This window comes from Rutilus rutilus, assembly GCF_951802725.1.
Source record: "Rutilus rutilus genome assembly, chromosome: 4".
NCBI lineage: Eukaryota > Metazoa > Chordata > Actinopteri > Cypriniformes > Leuciscidae > Rutilus > Rutilus rutilus.
Genome location: NC_140212.1, coordinates 15,854,181 through 15,872,925, shown reverse-complemented (window position 1 = coordinate 15,872,925; position 18,745 = coordinate 15,854,181).

Genomic DNA, 18,745 nt, shown 5'->3' with positions numbered 1-18,745 from the left:
CTTTGACAAACAGATCCAGAAACTATCCGTCCAGATATTGTCATTCACAGCACTATGTTTCATCTCTCCCTCTCTATGCTTGATATGGTAATAATACACCATCTCCTCTCTCAGCCTACCCCTCTTCAATTAATTCGAATCCAATTAACTCTCCCACTAGCTTAACGAATGACTAATTCAATTTAGACAAAACAAATAAGCATTGGATGGCGCCCTTATCATCGCTTCCGTGACATTCTTCCTTTTTTTTTCTTCAAATTGCCATCTAGCTCTGAAAATCTGCGGAGGCTGAGGTTTATTGATGCCCCGTTATCTTGTTAAATCAAATCAGTGTGACATCAAATGTAAACCCAAGCCGATAAGGATGAAAACACGGGAACATCGCCAGCATGCGCACATACACGTGCGGCCACACAGAAAACCTCTCAAGCTCCTCCAGGGCAAACAAGTCATGGCATTTGGCAGCACGGGTTTCTGTAGTATGAGTCACTGACAGCGTAAAGCCTCGCAAAACCGCCAATCTGTTTTATTAGATACCTGCTGCAGTTATCATCGTAAAGTTGTTTACATGCTCCTGTCAATTGTCAAAATTGGAGGCTGGATGTAAGATGTCATTCCTACAGGTGTCCTATAGAGTAACCACAGGTGTGCTTCATTACGTAATGCTGGTGTTTGACAACCACAGTGTTGAAAATGTCCTTTAAATTGAATCAATATATCATTGATAAATTCGTTTTTTTTACTCTGATTAAAATGGCATGTAATTTTGATAAAAACAAGCAGTAACATTAAATATAACATTTAATAATTTAATAACTAATATTTTCATTAAGAAATAATTTATATCACTTTATGTTGTGGATAATGTAAAAATTCTGTAAAATACACACAGACGCACACACACACACATGCACTTTCTGTAAAGCTGCTTTGAAACAATATGTATTTTGAAAAGCGCTATACAAATAAATTTGAATTGAATTGAATTGAACACACACTTTCAGCTCAAGCAGATCAATCTCCTATACACCAATCATTAAATGTTTTTTTTTTTTTTTTTTATAGAAATTAAACCTTCTTCAATATATTAATTAGGTGTAAGATCCATAAGTTATTTGTATACAGTAGATGTGGATTTAATACCTGTAAATAAAGTGTAATTCAATATTTAAGTATTTCAAAGGACTATTTAAAATGTAAGATTGGAGAAATACATTTTTGGACTGTGTAAAAAAAAAAATTCCAGTTAATTTTGTTAATAAGCATTTTTATTAGTTACTGTTGCTACAAAGTTGTTGGAATATTGGATATTCTTTGAGTTCAAGTCACCCTTACATACCACGGAGGTGTAAAGAAATATGACAAATTGGAGGGATTGCTATCACAATTTTATTAGTTGTGAATGCAATATTGATATTTTGCAGTGCTATTTTTTTTCCGCATCATATTTTTGACAGTAAAAAAAAAATTGTCATAGTATTTTTTTTTTCCTTTTCTTTTTCAGAAATGACCTTTTTGCTTGTATCCTTTAAAATAAATGCTAAGTGGTTCGGTATTTTGAAAACCAGACGATTTTAAGTGAGAGTTTTAGTTATAGAGTTATTTTAGTGGCAACTTCAAATCTTTTTAAAAACAGTGTATATTAATTCCATTTATTTGAAATAAAAACGTCAGTACAGCAAGAATCAACGCACGTAAGGCAAGAAATATAGCCTTGAGACACATCAGCTCATATTCAGGTAAGGGTCTGATTCCCCTTTAAGACTGAAATCCTAGAATCTCTGGTTTAATTCCTACTGTACTGCAGCGATTGTGACAGATCAGCCCCTCGGCCTGGATTGAAAACTCATAATTAATCTCGTCTTTGGTTCGAAGATCGGGTCAGCCTGGCCTCTGGTTCGGGATACGATTGATTGATGGCAGCCCTGCTTGCGCTCTCCAGGCTCTGATCAGATTTACTGTGTGTAATTGAAGGTTGGACTCAAGTACTTCCTCCGACCGCGACCAAGAGGGTTTCTGCCACCGGGTCTCCTCAGAGCCAAAAGTGGTGAGTGATTTGTGAGGTGAACTTCCATTGCTCTGAAAAGTGCCTTTACGGTGACTCGGCGTATGCATGAGAAAAAAAATACAAGAGTACAATGCTTTTACACATCGGAACAAAGTGGCTCATTCATACAGAAGCTCTCTTTCTTTCTGATGAGGTGAGCTCATAAATAAAAGAGGGATGAGAGCGAAGGGAGGAAAAGCGGCCTCCCCATTGAAAGGCGACGAGGGAACGGTGTTTGCTTTCCAGCGAAAGGCGAGTGCATGCAGGAAATGCCCCACGGCTTGACATGTGTTTTCTTACAGTCGCTAAGCTTAGGAAAACAAAGAAAAGAAAATGCCATGAGAGAATACCAGACAATGGAAAGATCGTTCCTGACACACGCCTGTCCTTTAAGGACGAGACGGTCGTGAAGGAAAACACTGCAAGAAAGACAACAGTCCGCGGCTATGAATGGCCTCTCTTTTAGTTCTTCCCTAAATTCCTGTTGAATAAGTCAGGCCTGTCAAAGATAAGATTAATAAAACGCAGACGGGCCTGCAACTCGCATTGAAGAGAGTGGCGGGGTGATTTTTCCGACAGGTTGCTGTCTGCTGGGGCTTTGCTCTGATCTTCAGAAGCCGTTGGAAGCGATTCGTTGAGGTTCGGCTCAGCCGGCTGGATCCTGAATCATCAGCAGTAATCTTCTCTTATCCGGATCTGACCTCTAGTAAAAACTTTCTGCTGCTGGTTTATATGACCTAACTGTGTAGTTTCAAACAAAAGATGGATAGTGTTATGCAATAAGTGATGCAACAGAAGGAAAACATGGGTGGTCTGTGTTCAGTCATCAATAACTGTGCTGAATTCGTGGAATGAACAATGGTTTGTTAATCTCGTTGATAATGCAGTGAGCTACAACCTATGGAAGTATAATCACAGTGACTCTGTGTGTAAAACACTTTGTTTAAATCAAAGTTCAGGCTGTATTAACTTGATAAGTATGTAAATAAGCCACATATATGATGGAAAACGGAGAACAGAGAGACTGAAATATTACCTAATTTATGTCTGGGGGCTCATTGTGAGGCAAAATAACCCTACCCATGTCTCTATGATCTTTGGAATAAAAAAGTTCTCTCTCTCTCTCTTAAAAGAGTATGATGTCTTAGAAAAGTAGTTGAGGCGTCGTTAAATATCTGTAGGATGATGTGGGATGAATTATGCACATCAAAAATGATCCTTAGGGGTTTGAACATTCTCCTAATGCTAAGAGCAACAGTGATGGTTGCTAGCAAACACATCTAATGTGAACAAAGAAAGATTAGGACAGAGATGGAAGTGCATTCCACATAGAGAGCAGCTCTATATATCATATCCATCATCATTCAAATGACAGAGAAAGACAGATAGTGGATGATATGAGAACAAAAGTGTAGTGTGCAACTGATCATTGCTGTGGTGATAAGAGATGTAATTTCAGTCCATCTTCTGTAGTTGCTGTGAGGCATTTTCCAATAGAAACCAAGGCTTAAAGGGAAAATTCACTCAAAATTAAAATTCTGTCTTTATTACTCAATCGAATGTTGTTCCAAACATGTAAGGCGATGTTCAAACAGAATGCGTTTCTGCATTCAAAAACACTGCTTTTCTATCGTTTTTGAGCTTGTGTCTTTTGCAATGTCTCGCTCAGACCTTTTCTTTTCTTGTCTTTTTTTCACTGCCCTGCAGTTTTAAAAGTTCTGTGTAAATAGATCCTTAAATTTCCAAAAGTAAAGTTTACAAGTCTAACACAAAAGGTGAATCTGTGAAGAATATGCTGGCTACTATTTTCAAAGAACTACGAATAAATGTGGACTGGGATTGTCAAGCTCCAAAAAAAAAAAAAAGCACAATAACATTTATATAAATGTAGTTCTTATCACTTGTGCACTATATTCCAAATCTTCTGAATCTTTAGAATCTCATGTCATTCACTAAACAAATCATTTTTTTATTTTTTTATAAACAGTCGAATCTTTTCAATGAATCTTTTGGTCCAGTTTGCAAAGTTATTTTATTATAACTAATTAAGACATGGAATAGCAAAATAGCAATTTAGTCGTAAGACATAAGAGTTGTACGTTTTCGTTAGTAAGAAACTTTTTAATACTTAAAAATATTTTTGCATCATTTTGAATCTTGAACGCTTCATTTCCCATTCATTGTAGTTGCATGTAAAAGAGCAGCCAGAACATTTAGCAAAATATCTCCTTTTCTGTTCCTCAGGAGAAAGTAAGTCACTTGGGTTTGGAACACACAGACACATGCACACATACACACACTACTAAAAATATTCATGAAATCAGTTTCTGTGAACTTTCAAATATCCCCAGTTGGAGACAGGTCTCATGATAAGCACCTGGCTGACAGAATGCGTGACCTTTTGTTCTCGATGAAACGCTTTGGTTGTGTTGCTGCCATTCTTCAGAACTCCTCCACTTCCTAATAGCACGCTCAATTGACCTTCACATAATCAGGGGAGTCATCCGAGCTTCCAGCAGCACAGCTTCACTGCACTCATTACACAAACCAAAGGGCTCCTACTTTTTTACTGTCATTTCTGTTGGTAAAAAGTGTGCAAAACTCGACTTCCGTTTGACCGACACCGTTTGTGGGTTCACGCCGGTTGTGATGGAAATCTACGGAGAGGAAGAAACACTAGACATTGACAGAAAGATGGAGAGAGGCCAATATGCACTGCTTGAACTCAGACAAACCTGTCATACCATGTATGTCCAATAGATGGCAGTGTTAAGTCTGTTCAGTCTGTTACAGGGTAACAGCGTGAGGTGGTGATTCTCTCTGGACACTTCAGATTGTGGTGTGCAGAGACACAGCCTCAAAAGAAAGGCGATTTTTATAAAAGGAATCATCTAACAAGACTTCGTTCCTGATCAAGCTTTTCAAATATCGATCGCAATGCACTGCTGTGCACGCAGACAGACAGCAGTCAGTGAGCAGACAAATAGTCTGACAGGCTCTAATGGCCTCAGAGTCAGCAGTTATTTACTCTCGCCATCGACTGACTCGCTTATTTTAGAGAGCCAAATCAATCTTTCTCCTGCCAAGCTGGCACAAGTAACATGGACAACTTGGATGTTTAATGAAAGGTGCAAATTTCAGCTTATGAAAACAAACTTATGCGTTTGCTTATATAGAGCGATAGGATCGTTTTACACAATGAATCTACACGTATATTATATTTATTTATTTATTTATTATCTCTCTCTTATGGTTCCCCTGCCTCCAAAATGTCACTTTAACCCTTGGGTATAACCATTACATTTGTCATATATGCATCTACCCATTAAATAATATGGATGGATTGATGGATGGATAACAATTCCCCCTTAGTTGTACAGTATATTATTTAAGAACATGTGCTTGATGCACAGAGCTCAAAACATCCCCCATGCTCTCATAAGCATAAGCAAATCTGCATTTTCTACAGTGGAAAATCTTCAGTCAGGAGTGACTAAGCTTATTTTCCTGTTCGCATGACTCACTGGCTAATACTAAAGCAGGCAGAAACAAAGTGATGTCCGTTATTTTACTGAATTTCCCCTGAGGGATCAATAAAGTCCATCTATATGTCTATCCATGTCAGAGCATCTCTATGAATCTTGACACATCTCATTCCCTCAGGACTAACGTGAGGTGGCTACAAGATATCTGATGTTCCCCAGGGATCTGATCACATGTATACAAATAAAAGGCAGCCATGGTGAATAAAGCCCACTGTTGCTGACATACGGTATTTTGACAAACCAGTGCACCTTTAGTGGTTAAATCAGGATAATGTCATTTCTTTCATGGATCAATCTTATGAACATGCCCAGGCTGCATTTTACCCATGATAATAATAATAATAATCAATAGTTTTTGCATTGTATAACAATTAAAATATAATTTTAAGAACCATTAGTGTTAAAACTACAATAAATCTTAAAACAAATTTCTTTCTTTTAATTTTGATGTATAATGTGTTTGGGACATGGAACTGAGATTCATCCATGTGTCAATTTAGTAAGAAATCTTTTGCTAAGCACATAAATGTATTCTTAATTGAACAGGCTTGGTCCGACTTATGTCTCTAACAGGAGTTTTAATGGGCTGAGGGGCTGAGTGAAGGTCATAAACAGGTTGACCTTTGGTAGAGCCACACGCACATGCTCTAAATTATATATTAGGGGTCTAGATATTGGTTTCCAACCTTCCTTTCTAATTTTATTTTACTGTCACAGTGGAGGGACAAAGGTCAGTCTTTCACAGACCATCTGTCAGGATGCAATCTATTCATCATTTTGAAACCTTTCCAGTCTGATAGTAATGTACTACATGATTTGTGTAAGTAAGCCCACCTATACAGTAGTAGAGAATACAGCCAGTATCATGTTTTCTTAATTGTCCAGCATCGTTAAGCATTAATACTCTAATACTCTTCTACAATTCAAAATCAACAGGCTTTGTCGGTGTTGTGGCTTGAACACTGAGATATGGTGCTCATGCCGGCCATAGAAGATTATGAAGAAATGCTGAAAACCATTTCTCAATCTTAAGACATTTGTATGAGGTATCATAGAAATTGAAACTTATCTTGTAAATACACTAAACAAGTCATCCACATTTTTATACAGTACTTTAGAACATACATTAAACATGCTTATTATTCACTAACAATATGCAATCCAGCTTAGCAAAATACAAACTGAACTGAAATAGCACTGCTGCATATTTAAGCCATTGTCATTGTTTTTTTTTTTTATGTTTTCTTTCTATGCAAATCAGTCTTATTATAGCATATGCCTTTTTCACCAAGTTAGCACTGTTGCAAAAAACAGCAGAAAACCAAACAAAACAGCAGAAAGTAAAATTAAACAGAATAAAACAAAATGGGACAAAATGGAACGGAAACAAAACAACGCTTCATGCCCTCTGTGTTTCCATCTGTCTGAACACTTAGTCCTGTCAGGAAGCTTTCTGAATCCCAAACACAGCTCTGCAGAGGCAGCCATCTGAGTGCTTCTTCACTGCAGGTGTAATGAAGAGGTCGAGAGAGGGAGAGTGGAGGTAATGAAGTGGCTTTGAACGGCGCACAGAACCTGAGCCCTGTTCATCAAGTAGATTTCTAGTCTTGGGCCATTACAGATACATTAGACCAAAAGTGGCTGATCGGAGATGTGGTACAAACTCAAAGCCAAAGGACGGACATCATCTAGTATGATACAGTAGCACATATTTCTGAAGTATAATCAAGGCCATTTTTTTTTTAAGTGTACCGCTAGAGCTTCTTAATCATGAACATAAACAAAATTCAGTTTTTATTTATTTATTTATTTTTATCCTAAATGTGAATGCAAGGGAAACAATGCTGCTAATTTGTGGTATTTTAGGTGTCCATCAAAGCATTTTTTCCTGCGGCTAGCATATTTAAAAAAATTGTTTTCAATGGGAGCGTCGCGTTTTTAACCCGTCAGGAGCATAACAAGGTGCTGACTGTCTATTTCACGCTGAAGCGCTGAACGCTCTGTGTTTTTTACCGGTCGCCGAGAGAAGAAGAATGTTCAACTTTGGGTAAAACCAAGCGGCAACCTTCCGGCCTCTCTCTTGAATCTAACACGTAAGAGACTTAAAGTGCAATTCATTGACTGGCCACTAGAGACATACTCCAAAAGAGAGTCAATCCCATATACCCCCCATGTTAATATGCCCAACTTTACAGCAGAAATAAATATGTTCACAGCCTGGTATAAAAAAGTGGTTTTGGTCTATATAGCTAATTTTGCCCTTCATGACAACTGTAAGGGGGATGAATATATTTATAAATCATCCGTTTAAATTATATTAAACCTTAAAGTTCTGCATAATTAAGGGCGTGGCCACTTGAGTGACAGGTGGATTGCCGCTGCTGTCACTACTTGTCGTTTTTCTGCTGTCTGTTAGCCGTCACGTCTCCTCAGTTAATCCTCTTTGCCCATTTTCGGTTATCCGGGAGTGACGCGGTGACGCGTTGCCAAGATGGCGACGGCCGGCTCCGCCCACTTTGGGCTTAAAAAATGCTCTTCAGAAACCTACGGGTGACATCACGGACACTACGTCCATATTTTTTTACAGTCTACAGGTAAAACGCAGCGCTCATCACTGTAACTTTTTACCTAGCTGTCCAATCACAGTGGAGGAGGGGCGGGACAAATACCACACCGACCAACCGTCACATTCTGCTTGTACAACGTCAACAGATGACAACAACAAGCATAATAACAGAACAAAATAATTTAAAACAAGAACCAGAGCAAATACTTTACATTGTATTTTTATATAGAAACAACACAGAAACAAACTCTCTGTGAAATGAGATACTAGTAAGACTTCCGCGGATATTCCGTATCATAGCAAGCAAAGCGTCTCAACTGAAAAAAAATGCTGCGCTGCCAAAACACTCTCAAGCGCCCACAGCTAGGCGTTTTCAGCAGAGCGCCTAGTGTTTTCAGCTGGCTAAAAACACTTTGGAGGACATGCGGTCTTAGAAGCACTTTATGGCCGTTATTCTTACAACTTTCGTGCCCACAGCAAAAGCAGTGAAAATAAAAAGATTTAAAAAAAAAAAAACATTAATATCATATTATTTAGGCTAAGAATATTTTTTATTTCATATTCCATTCATATTTGTATCTTAATATTTACATTTTAATGCACAACTTTATAATTATGATGCAGGTAACTGCACTGATACTGTATATGACAGGAAACTATGTTGCAGAATCTTCTCAACCTATTTTTACTGCATTTTTAGATTCAGACTTAATCTGTCCCAAAGCTTTTATATTCATTTAGCTTGTGTCTGGTTCTTAGGTCTCACTTTTGGTGGAGCTTCCTCCATGTCAATTTGACTGACACCCTGCACTTAAGCTGTCAGTATTATATGATACTACAACATTGAATTAGATGCTAGAATCTGCAACGAAACTGTAATTTGAGTGTTGGTGAAGGAAAATAAAACGCCCTTCTTTCTCGAAAATCCATTTGCTTCGCTTGGAAACCTCAAGCAGTGCTGGGAGATTTGCTCTGGTTTGTCGAGCCGGGTCATTATTTGGGAGCGGAGGTGCGGAAAGGCCTGTACTGGTTTGGCTGAGGTTGGCGGGCACCCCGCAGACATCTTCGATCAAACGGCAGAGCCCACAACACTTCCACTCTACTTTACTTTACCGACTGACATGTGAGGTTACCCGCTAGCCACTGTGAAAACGCATTTGTAGAATTTAAATGGCGTATTTCCGGCGATTCTAAATATTCACCCGTTTTGTTTGCATTGTGGGGTGGATCCCTGCGTGTATATCCCTCTCAGGCTCAATCCGACGCCACAATGTCGGTACTCCCACTGCAGTGGAGCCGGTACATGGTGTGGGAGCGACAGACCGCCGCCCGGCGTGGTGCCTCACACTTCAGCTGCTGCAATCTGGGATCTCTCCCGATAGAGAGCTGAAATTGGGCATGAGTTCATCTGGCGAGGATGCCCTTCTTAACACAAAGTTGCACAGTTTGCTCAGCCATTCATTAAAATGTCACTGTAGGTTAGAAACATGCTAACATGCAAACAGTGAGGCAATCTCACAAGTAGTCTTGGACTTAGACAGCACCTGCAGTCTGTTTGACAGTTCCATTTTTTTCATTGGCTGGCTCCTAGAAAACTTGAATATGCACATTTTTACCAGTCCACCTAGAAACATATGCATTTTTATAAGGTATCAGGCTGACCCAAGTCTAAGTGGGCGGCTTTAGGCCAGAATAAACTGCAAAATGGACCAGACTTTATGCCAACAGTCAAAATTGTGGTTGTGCGCGACTGATTATCTATTATAACATAATATGAAAACAAAGGGAATATTCTGATTGCTATAACAGATGACTTTGAGTTACTTTCTGTTTCAGTGTGGTTCTAGAAGGTCATTAGAACAATGTGCTTGAAGCGCCAAGGGAACAGATGTTCAGTCAAAGGTGAGAACTAACAACTCCAGAGCAGACCGTCAGAGACACACTGTAGAGTCCATCACAATAAAATGATCTGGCCTATGGCCAAAAAGACTAAATCAGGGCTGAGGAACTGCATTTTGCACTGTACCAGGTGTTTGCCTTGGCTTAGACTTTCTTTCAGTTGCCCTGACAGCACGACTGTAATTCGATTAGGAAAAGTGTCAAGATGCAGGTAGAATTAGGATAGAAAGATTTCCTGAGATTAGATACGCCTGCATGTATTTAAAGTGCCATCCACTGATATTGACTTGTACTGCTTATAGTTATAGAATCACACATTTTCTACAACAAAAATGTGCAAATGTCACGGTAGTGCATATAGTCTTAATTATGAGATATAAAGTTGCAATTGTGAGATATGACGTAAACTCACAATTATCTTCATAGTTACATATATAAACCTAAAGAGAAGCATTTGAAATTAAATTCAAATGTGTTTGTATTTTTTTCTTTTTACAATAAATATAGGTCTGCAGTTTTAAAAGAGCATTTATTATTTCTTACTGATAAAATAATGAAGAAATAAATTGCAATTGATCCGATGATTTCCGACTAGTTGTTTTATAATTCCTATAATTCTTTCCCTCAAATATTCTGTGGAGCCTGTAGCTCGTCTTGCAGCACCCAGTTTGAAAACTCTCACTCTATTAGATTCCATGAGGGGCACAACATCTGAAGTTTGCATTCAAACAGGTTTCTTTGCTTAATCCTTCAAAACGTGAACATTTTAAAACAGCCCAATTTTCTTCACCAGCACATCAAGTCATGAAACATATCCCGCATGGACAGAAGCCAAACACAACCTTAACCACCTCTGTGCTTCAAAAGACCCCGTGCTAAATGTTTAAATAGAAAACTGATGCAGTGTCACCAGGAGACAAGTTATCAAGTTTCTAAAGCCGAGACCAGGTAAGGGCCCGTGGTAAATCTTCGGGTGACACCGAAAGAACTTGGGTTCAACAAGTCAGAATGAGAGCGACATTGTGCTTGCAGTGGAGGAGGACGATGAGGTACAACCGCTCGTTTTACACTTCAGAGGAGAAACCAGCCTCCCAGGGTTCCAGGAGAGCGGACTGGAAAAGGTAAAGCTACAGTACGGCCCATGGCTTGATTTATACCTCCCTCCTTTCTACAAGGCTATTAAGTGTAAGACAATATTTTCATATTGTTTTATTAAACACCATGTGGGCTTATTTATTACCCTAGTCCCCGGACGGCCATAGCCGAGGCTGCAGTCATTTACAGGGCCGTGCCCTCCTGAAAAGGCCCATTGAAGCCCCATTAGGAGGGAAAAGCAAGGTCTAAATGGATGTACTGCATTAGGCTGGCCTGTATGATGACGCCGCCATATGGGTCATGTGAGTGTTTGTGAATGTTTTATTTTTGACATGTCAGCAAAAGATTTCAACTTTTCACATCATTACTGACATTTAATAGGCTTCATAAAAGCTTTTTCTTTTAAATTTAGGATAACATGACATGAGTCAGAGCGTTTTCTTTGAGGGAGAGCCAGAAATGGCACGTTAAATCAAACAGTGAAACATGCGTCAACAACAACTTTTAAACACAAATATGGGGAAATATAAATCTTGCATTGCAAGAGTGGCTTGCGGTAAGACCCCTGTACTAAAGGCAATTCCTCTAAGAACGATTACATAATATTACAGATTTGAAGGATTGTTTGAGGCCTTGAAAATCAACTGATCCCAGGCATATAAATACAGTAGCTGTGACAGCTAATAACCCAGAATCAACAACCATAAGTGCCAATTAGTTCATATACTTAGGCACATCAAGAAGAGCATAATAAAAGCATGAACTCTAATAAATCCCTCACACCTCTCTATTAAACCCTCACTTGCAAAAAGATCTATGCCCATTTATTTGAATGATTCATAAGAAATTAGCATGTCGGCAATTAGCACTTCCTGAATCATTTATGTTCTGTGCCCTAGGACAATCTCACTGTCATTCCAGTCAGTTCATTCACTCTGAATGGTAATTTATGTGTGAGCCTACAGTACAGAGTTCTGAGTACAATACATAATTACCTTATTTTAAAAAAAGTACTGTTTTTGGACATGGAAACAGCATAAAATATAAAGGTAATACCACTGCTAACTCTTTAAAGTACTTTGGAGTACCATGTAAATATTATAGATATCATGGTTTGGTGCTCAATAAACATTTCTTATTATTATCATATTATATCATATCATATTTATAAATATAAATGTATTTAGAAAATTATTTATTTGAAATAGAAATGTTTTGTAACAGTATAAGTGGCTTTACTGTCACTTTTTGATCAGTTTAACTGTGTCCTTGCTGAATAAAAGTAATTATTTCTTAAAAATAAATAAAAATACTGATTCCAAACTTTTGAACACTTCATATATGAAAGATAATAATAATATAATTTTATTTTTATTATATGTATAGTCACATCTGAAATAAGCCCATACACAAACCATAAACAACCAATAATCAACAAAGCTCATTTGTGGTGTCAACTGGTAGTGAAATGCACACTTTTTTCTGATCCCAACCTCCAGCTGCCAGATCTGTCACCAGTTATTTTTCAGGGACCTCATAATTTACAAATTAAGCACCGCCAATAAAATATTGTCTACTGAAGGTTTTAATGAGGTAATGTGGCACAAAACACAGCCAGAGGCTTACTGAGAACAGAAAGTAGGTGAGAAAGAAAATCCAGAGCGAGAAAAAGAGAGAAAGGGGGGTGGATGGAGGGAGGAGGCTCATCATGGCGAGACAAAATGAAGAGCCTCCTCTTTTGGCCCTGTTCTCCGCATCAAACCATCAAGCCGCCCCGCTGACTGCCAGAGCAACACTCCTGTCACAACAGCTCACCACCTCCTTCATGTACAGATAAAAAGAGGAACACAACCACAAGGCAACCACATTCATTCCTCACAAAGCTCCAAGACACCAAAGGCCATCTCACCCTGTCAACAACCAAGCAAATCTCTTTAAATTTCCAGGGTCTTTTATGGGCATACTTTAATAGCTCACATATTATTCTGGCGAGGCTGGACAGACAGGTGTGTGAAAAAGATGAAAAAGAGAATAAGTTGGAGCCGACCGCATTGCTCTACCTGTCATATTTCCTGTTGTACTGACAGATGAGACGGTGCAGAGACATGCTTGTCCATGTCTGGGACCGGAGCAAAACAGCTGCCACTGTTCTGCAGATGAGCTCTGTCAGTCACCGACGCCTGCTGCCTGTCATTGACAACACTACATCTGCAACAGTCACAAGGTGACAGTCAACAAATACATGTCTGTGCATGTGTGCCAGTGTGTCTGTTTATTTAAGTACTAGGAAGGAATAAAGAGGGTTTTGACACAAGAATAACAAGCGAGATGTAGGTTGCAGGTTATTGTTATTGTTATTATTATTTATTATTATTATTAGGTGTAATATAATATGAAGCATGTTTTGGTGTGCGAAGTTCCACTAACTAACTAAAGATTTGAAAATAAGATAATGTACCCTTCATTTTTTAAATATATAATTTAGTGGATAATCAAAATAAAGGTAATCTTATGTTAGTATGTTAATGGAAATATGATAATGTTTACACATGTAAAATATTAAAACTCAAAAATATTTTTTGCAAGATCACAAATTCAAATTGTACATATTCAATGCAAAGTTATATATATATATATATATATATATATATATATATATATATATTACATTTTATTTCACTTTAAAGGCAATGAAAATGACCTATTAATTGTCATTAAAGTGAAATTACTGAACTTAAATAAACAAGCTTGATAAAAATGCTAATTTTAAAAGAAAATTTCAGATGGCACTTAGAGGCTTTTGCATCTGAAGTCTTCATATATATATATGAAGACTTCAGATGCAACTCTGCGGCTAAGTGCCATCTGAAATTTTGTCTACTGCAGGTTATATAACATATATATAATTTTGCATACTTTATATATATATATATATATATATATATATATATATATATATATATATATAATATAAATGTATAATTAATATAAATGTGTATAATATATAATATAAATGTGTGTGTGTGTGTGTTTGTATATATATACAAACACACACACACAAACACACACACACACACACTGTATATAAAAAACACACAACAAAATAACTAAAAATGTTACTAAAATGTAACTAAAATGAAAATGGAAAATCTAAAAAATAAAACTAATTCAAAATATTAATAAAAAATATAATAGTATCTCAGTGATACTAAAATATCACTACTGTGTGTGAGCACTGTCTTATACAACATGCATTGACTGATATGAAAAGGAGTCTGGAAGACTGGAACCTGCCTGACCTGTGTCATGTCCTGATCCCATTCCTCCCTCTGTCCCCAATCATTTCCTGTCTCTCTATGTTGTCCAATGTAATAATGGTAAAACTCTTATAAATAAATAAAATTTGCCTTTATAAGGTAATAAAGCAACAGAGAGAGCCTTAAATCAATGTGGTCAGATCCCTGGCATAGATAAACAACTCATAACACACAAACACACAGCTGATTAACTTTATCTCAGAAATCCATGGCTGGAAGACAAACAAGTATTTATTATAATTTTCTTTATAAGTGACAAGCTAATTATGATGCTATTAGCAGAGGCCCATTTAGCCTTGATAGCATCGCTACTGCTAATGAACAGCGCGGGCGAACCTCTCTTTACCGCTGTTATGTGGTGGTGCTTTAAATTGCTGAATGTTAATTGTTCTATCTGAGATCGCAGGTGCAGTCATGAATGACGTCATGGGAAACCCCGTATTTAAGCCGGTCCGGAATTGAGGCTGGTCTCTCTCTCGGCTCTCTCGGTTCTCTCGGCTCTCGCGACGCTCGCTGCTCTAGCTGCCTCTACCCTTCTGATCAGTAACAGCTGGGGTTTCTTGCCACATGGCGAGCAGTCCACGGTCTTCGCCTCGGCTGTTCCAGATCATGGACTGAGTTTTTATTTTGGTTATTTTCAAGCCAGGTAGTGGGTATTTTCTTTGATCACTTTTATTATTTAGTTGATACAGCGTAGGAAAGCAGTGGTCCGGAAGACTCACTCTGTTTGTTGTTTTCTTCGGGAGCAGATAAGATCTTGCTTACAGAGTTAGATAGTCAGGCTTTCTGTTTTCCTTTTGCTACCCTACCTGTGCTATTAGTTTGATTTATTGTTTATTGTTGGTGCGCTCTCTCATGTTTCATTAAAAGAAACGATGTACACTTTGAAACCTCACCCAATCGTCTGTGATTCTTGATATGTACGGTCCTTGTCTTACATGTGTTTTAACGAGCCTAATTAGATAAAGGGCCGTAACATATTTGGGGGCTCGTCCGGGATCGAATTTTGTGTGGCTTTGTTTGATCTTTTGATCTGCTCACACTTTGTATTTGTTACTTGAGTAACTTCAGTAACTTTGTTGAATCACAGTCGATTGGTGTGTGTGTATATTTTCTCGTGTAGTGCTCGTTAAATTTTTTTCCTTATAATAACCAGACGTTATTTTTAATCATGTTTGAATTAGCGAACTTCATTGCGAAACCGACGCAAGCTGAGCTGTTTCAAATTAATAGAGTAGATCTTACGAGGATTGCTGCTCATTTTAAGGTCAATTTTCGTAAGACTTCAACTAAACATGAGCTTCAGATTCTGCTTGTTGATTCATTGCATGAACAAGGCGTTTTTGGTGATGAGGAAAAGATGACGGATTATCCTGATGTTGAATTTGAAGGTAGTTCCGAAGATCTTGCGATGCAGGTTAAAAAATTGCAGTTGCAAGCTAAAGAGCACGAGATAGTTTTGTTGAGAGAGAGAGAAGGGTGGGAGCGTGAGAGAGAGAGAACTAGAGATCGTGAGAGACATGAACTTGAACTGAAAAAGCTCGAAATGGAGCAAGCGTGCCGTCTAAAAGAGATTGAGTTAAGCGCTCGTGAAAGGGGCTTATCTGACACTTCTGATTTCGACGTGAGTCGTAATATTCGTATTGTTCCTCCTTTTCGAGAACAAGAAGTTGATAAATTTTTTGCTCTTTTTGAACGCGTCGCTGTCAATATGAAATGGCCGAAGACTTTTTGGCCCATGTTGTTACAGTGTGTTTTTGTGGGTAAAGCCCAGGAAGTTTTTTCCTCTTTATCAGTCGAAGACTCTCTTAATTATGAGCAAGTGAAGACATCCGTTCTCAGAGTGTATGAGCTAGTCCCCGAGGCTTATCGTCAGAAATTTCGTAATTTACGGAAAACTGATGAGGCTTACGTTGAGTTCGTTCGGGAGAAAGAATCACTGTTTGATCGTTGGTGTGCTTCCATGAAAGTGACCACTTTTGAAGAGCTTCGTGAACTGATTATTTTAGAGGAATTTAAAAACTGCTTACCAGAACGCGTTGTAATCTATCTTAATGAGCAAAAAGCTTCTAAATGTTCTGTTGCTGCGACATTGGCTGACGAATATGTGCTCACACATAAGAACGTGTTTAGTGTCGCACCGAAGTTTCCTTCAGCTAACAGCACTCGGTCTTCTCAGCGTAATTTTGAACGCCCCCTGCCTGTTGATAAAGCGGCGCTAAGTTCTGATAAGTCTGTGTTCTCACCCGTTTGTTTCTATTGTAAGAAACGCGGACACATTATTTCTGAGTGCAGTGTGCTCAAAAAGAAAAACCGTGTTCCTAAACCGGTAGGTTTATTGATGACGTCCATGCCACAAGTGAAAGGACTTGAGTTGTTGGCTTCGGAAGCTGACATGTGTGAAAATGAGGGATATGTGCCGTTTTTGATGGACGGATTTGTATCTTTGTCAGGTAGTGCTTCGCGCAAACCAGTCAAGATACTTCGTGATACAGGCGCTGCTCAGAGTTTTATTCTGGAAGGAATATTGCCGTTGTCTGATGAGAGCTCTGTTGGTTCAAGTGTCTTAGTACAAGGATTTGAGATGGGCTTCGTTAAGGTACCTTTGCACGAGATCGAAATTGAATCTTCCCTTGTGTCTGGCCGCGTTGTTGTTGGAGTGCGACCATGTCTTCCCGTTCGAGATGTCACGTTTATCTTAGGGAATGACTTAGCGGGAGGAAAAGTTTTTGCTAGCCCTGAGGTAACTGATGATCCTTTTCTGTGTCTTACTGTTGCTGATGCCTTAGCTCAGGAATATCCTGAGGTTTTTCCCTCATGTGCTATTACTCGCGCTATGACTCAGAGACTAAAAGGTAAAAGCCTTAGTGAATCAGAAAGTGAGTGTAATTTTGATTTGAGTGATACATTCTTTTCTAATTCTGATTTTTGTGAAGTGAGATGTTCAAATTTTGTTGACGGTTCAGATAGTGCCGTTAAAAAATTAGATGAACATATTATGGGGCCTACTAAATTGTCTCTGTCTCGCGAGCAGCTTATTGTTGAACAGAGGAAAGATGAGAAGTTGTCATCCCTCTTTGAAGCTGTTGTTCCTGCTGAGCAACTCGAACACGTATCGCAAGGATACTTTGTAGAAGATGGAGTGTTGATGAGGAAGTGGAGACCACCTACTGCATCTGCTGATGATGAGTGGCAAATCGTCAAACAGATAATAGTTCCCTCCTCGTACCGCTCTGAAATTTTGAGTCTTGCGCATGATAGCCCGTTTGCCGGTCACTTAGGAGTAAATAAAACGTACGATCGAATACTCCGAAATTTTTTCTGGCCTGGCCTGAAAACTGATGTAGCAAGTTATTGCAGAAGCTGTCATGTGTGCCAAATGACGGGAAAACCGAACCAGAATGTTTCACCTGCTCCGTTGCATCCTGTTCCAGCTATCGGTGAACCATTTGAGCGTGTGATGATCGATTGTGTCGGTCCTTTGCCTCGCACGAAGTCGGGAAACCAATATCTGCTCACTATAATGTGCACGTCAACGCGTTTTCCAGAGGCCATTCCTCTGCGTAAAATCACTGCACCAGTGATCGTAAAATCACTTATAAAGTTCTTTTCACTGTTTGGACTTCCACGTACTATTCAGTCGGACCAAGGCACGAATTTTATGTCCCGTGTGTTCAAGCAAGCTTTAGATCAGCTGCATATCCAACATTGCACCTCAAGTTGTTACCATCCGGAAAGTCAGGGAGTACTTGAGAGGTTCCACCAGACTTTAAAATCAATGCTGCGTGCGTTTTGTCTTGAGTTTCAAAAAGATTGGGACGAAGGAGTGCCTATGGTCATGTTCGCAGTGAGAGAAGTAGTGCAGGAGTCGTTAGGTTTTAGTCCGGCCGAGTTAGTGTTCGGGCATACTGTTCGTGGCCCACTGAAGCTGATCAGAGATCATTGGACTAGTGATATACCTCAAAATAACATACTTGACTATGTCTCAAGCTTTCGTTTTAAGTTGCATCGTGCATGCGAATTGGCCAAAGAGAATTTGGAGATTGCACAGCAACGAATGAAGCAGCGTTTTGATCGTCGTGCTAAACTTCGTAGCTTTACTCCTGGTGACAAGGTGCTTGTGCTGATGCCAGTGCCTGGGTCTGCCTTGCAGGCTCGTTATTTTGGTCCCTATCGAGTGAAAGAAAAGGTGAGTGAGCTTGATTATGTTATCTCGACGACAGACAGAAGAAAGAAAACTCGTCTCTGTCACATTAACATGCTCAAGCCGTACTTT